Source organism: Pipistrellus hanaki, assembly GCF_964339955.1.
Source record: "Pipistrellus hanaki genome assembly, chromosome: 5".
NCBI classification, from domain to species: domain Eukaryota; kingdom Metazoa; phylum Chordata; class Mammalia; order Chiroptera; family Vespertilionidae; genus Pipistrellus; species Pipistrellus hanaki.
In genome coordinates, this window is record NC_140507.1 from 43295783 (window position 1) to 43299934 (window position 4152).

General features: G+C 44.5%; 1 pseudogene across 1 annotated transcript; it reads right to left on the bottom strand.

Annotated features, from left to right (window-relative positions):
- Window positions 1–2195: 2195 nt before the first annotated feature.
- LOC311623726 (E3 ubiquitin-protein ligase makorin-1-like) lies at window positions 2196–3454 on the bottom strand (annotated as a pseudogene). The gene has a single exon. The product of its transcript is annotated as an E3 ubiquitin-protein ligase makorin-1-like (transcript).
- Window positions 3455–4152: the final 698 nt, after the last annotated feature.

The following is a 4152-nucleotide window of genomic DNA, read 5'->3' on the forward strand; positions in this document are numbered from 1 at the left end:
TCATAAAAATCATATTTAAAAGGAGAAAAAAAGAATTTCATTTTATAAAAAAACATGATTAAGGGATTGTCAAAGTGAACCATGAAATGGGAGAAGGTATTTGCAACTGGCAAAGATCTCATATCCAGAATAAATAAATTCCTACAAATCAAAAGGAAAAAGACAGCTTTAATGGGTAATACATTTTAACAGACATGTGATAAAGTGGCCAATACATTTGTAAAAAACTGCTCAATAGTACTAGTCACGAGGCCATGTGCCTGGGGAGGCACATGAGCATTCCTTTAATTATTGTCAGCTGAATCTACTGGAGTTGGCAGAGCACATCCTGGAAACACACCTTGCCAGAGGCAGAAGTGTTGTCTGCCTGACCTTCAACTCCAGGTACCAGGGGGTGGGTTTCATTATCTAAACCCAGACAAGCATCAGGAACAAACACGATTATCTGGGCCCACCAGAATATCACACTGTATCTGCTCTGGGTAACTGTCTCTCCATCAGAGGACAGCTGTCCCACCCAACCCCAGCTTTTTCCTCTATCTCTGTATCTGTCGCTTTCTTTCTTTTTCTCAATCCCCAGCAGTCCCTACTCAGGAAACTGATAGCTCTCTAGCCACAGTGGACATGGAAAAGAAATATTAATAGCCAATTAACACTAAAACAGCCATGGGGTATTAATTCCCAACATCATTGGGGCTCATTTGAGACTGACAATACCAGGAATGGAAAAAAATGTGGAGCATCTAGAACGCCTACATTCTGCTGCTGGGAATGTTAGCTGTTGTATCTTTTTGTTTGTTTTTGGATTTTATTGTTTTATTCCAGGGGAAAAGGGCAGCTATAAAATACAGAGGCCTCTGTAACAATGACTTGTTTTTTCTTAAAGGGAGAGAATGATTGGAATCCAAGGAATCAAAGCAATAGATGGGACAAGTCAGAGCATCTCCAAGTTATTTTCAGGAAACAGCAACCAAACACAAGCTAAATATTCCAAGCCAGGAATTCTTCTAACAATTTGCCTTGTCTTGTAGATTACCAACACTTCCCCCCTTTGGTGGGAAAGCATAATTTATTACTCCAAACCAATGACTCCACTATAAGAAACACCTTAGAACAAAGTTTTGAATCAAATCTGTGTACCTGCAAAGCACAGGCAAGGAATGAGGCAAATACACACACACGCGCACACACACAAAATAACAAATATAAAAACCCTTCAAACAAGGACAAAGATTTGACAAAAGGTGCCTGAACTGTAGAGTGTAAAGGATCATTAAGCATTAAATGCAACTGTGTATCCAAGACCCAGTTTTCCTTAATATATGGGATAACCAGACAGTTTTACCCTCTATGGCTAAGCCCATTTCTTAATATAGACGGACAAAGCTAGCCCTGCTCTAGTAATAACTAGCAACATACTGCTTTGTTCTTTAAGATGCCACACTAGGCTGAACCCCTAAGCCAAGGTTTTCCACTAAGGCTAAGAACACTGCATCTTTGCAGGGATGAAGAGCTTACCACACACTCACACTCACCCATACCAAATCTATCAGCTCTTGGGAGTCAACCTCGAGTCTGCATTTCATTTATACCAGTATATCTTTTATATTGATATGTGTTCTTCCAGAATATTCCTGTCGTACTCAACACAGTAAAAATCTCAACACACTCGCACCTGGTTATGGTTACCCAGTAGTTATTACTTGTGTGCAATAAAACAAGAGACCAAAAACCACAGAACAAGTGCACAGGGTGGGGACTGCTGGATAAGGAACAGATATAAAAACACAGATGTGCAGATTTCAGAAGAAACCTCAAGTATCCGCCTCCAAGTCTGCCACAGTTCAGATCCTTCTCCCCAAAACAGGGTGAATGCTGCTACTTTTGAACACCCTCCAGCTGTGTGAATCTGGTTGAAAACAGATGATGCAACAAACCTACACCAGCTGTTTGTTAAATTTGTGTTACAAAAAACAAACTTTAAGGTTTACCATTGTAACTTTGTAAACCAGAGAAAATAGCATGCTCCGTGGGGAAAGGTGAAGGAGTGAGAAGACAGGCCCTGGGGAGAAGTATTGTGGCAGCACCTGGAGCTAATAGGCCTGCCTAGGAGAAGCACAGGTACTGCCACATCCCCACAGGGGACAGTTCTTGTCTGGGGTTCGGCAAACCAGCTCACACATCACTCAAAGCCGCTATAGATCTAAGTCATAAGAGCCTTCCAGCTCATCGTGAAACAAGTTCCACTCATCTTCAGAGTCAGTCAGCTCGTTGCCCCGCCTGTAGCTAAAAGCATAAGCAGCATCTTGTCCAGCTCAAAGGTGACAACCTCTTCTCCATCGTTGTCAAAGGGGTTGCTCTTCTCTCTTTCCTCAATGAGCTCCCAGAAGTGGTTCCTTTGTCGGGCCCGGTGTCTGGTTGATGATCCCACTTTCTGCCTCTGTGGCTCCTCTCTGTGGCCATCAGGGTTCACATACTTGTAAAGACAGTTCCCTCCGAATGGGCAGCTCCCCCATCCTTCATCAAAATGCCTGCACACCTTGTTGCTCATTGCCTCCTCATATTTCTGAGTGAGTTCCTGCTTCTCTTCTTTCTCCTCCACCCAGTACTCTCACTTGGAATGACAAAGTTAGGTGGGATCCAGCCTTCTGGGAAGGACTTAATGGTCTTGCTCTCAAATTGCTTAGCACTCCTCCACTTGTGAATGCACTTGAGACAGTAGGTGTGGTTGGGGTGGGAGAGGATCCAAAAGTGGTGCTCACTGAGGTTGGCTTTCTCATAGGTTGCCTCTACACAGATCCCACACACTTTGTCCTTACTGCTCTAGAAAGCAAAGGAGAGTGCCATGTCCTTCTCATGGCCTTAATGCAAGATTTTATGTGCTGTGACCTCTGGATAGCCCACACTTGCCACAGGAGTCTCCATGGAGATACACACAGTCCTCCCCATAGGAGCACTCTTCAACCTCAACATGGGGCAAAGCTACTTCTCTGACCCCATTGCTGTTGGCACCTTCTCTGATTCTTCTTTGATCACTGAGCCTTGAAAGGGTGCTTTAGTGCACCCCAACATCAGCATAGGGACAGTGCGGCTACAGTAGGGCTGGCAAGGAACAAACTCAATGGCATTCCCTCAGTCTTCTGAACCTGCTCCTGCAGTTGCAAAGTTTGAATTTCTTGATTCAGCTTTGCCGGTGTTCATTTCAACAATCAGTCCAACTGGAACTGACGAGAGAGTAGAGGAAGGAGCAAGAGGTGATTTTGCAGTTAGATCTTTAGCAGTTGCTTCTTTCTTCCTGTTTCGATGGTTTGTTATGTTCATATCTGCAGCGGTCTCCATGAACTCCATGAACATGGTACCCTCGCTGAGCATACTTGAACACTACACCATATGGACTTTCAGAGAGGTCATGTGAGTAGCGACAGTGTTCTCCTTCCTTACAAACTTCATGCATGGAATACATAAAAGGGTGGTCTAGGGAGGAGGCAAGATGACATGGGTATCCTTTGTGCCCTAAAGCATTCTAGGACAGAGCAGTTGTTGCATCTTTATACAAAGTTGGGTAGTATTGACTAAGTTAAACATACACATATTCTAGGAATATGCCCAATAAAAATGCAGGATATCCACATACCAAAAGACATGGATGAAAATATTCATATTGTTAACTATATAATAATAGAGAAATATGCAAATTGTCCAAGATGCTGTCACGTAACAGCAACGACCAGCAGGATGCATGGAGTGACCAGGCCAGCAGGGCGGTTAGTGAGGGATGACCAAATGACTGAACAGCAGGCTGTGTGGGGCAACCAGGCCGACAGGAAGGTTAGTGAGGGATGACTACATGACTGAACAACAGGCTGCATAAGGCGACCAGGCCAGCAGGGGGGGTGCATTTAGGGGTGATCAGGCTGGCAGGCAGAGGAGGTTAGGAGTGATCAGGCTGGCAGGGGGGACAGTTAGGGGCAATCAGGCAGTCAGGTGAGCAGTTAGGACACAGCAGTCCTGCAATGTGAGAGGAATCCCGGATTAGAGAGGGTACAGACTGGGCTGAGGGTACCCCTTTCCCCCTGTGCACGAATTTTGTGCACTGGGCCTCTAGTCATTTGCCATAGCCAATACAGATCATAATGCAAATGTCCATAAACA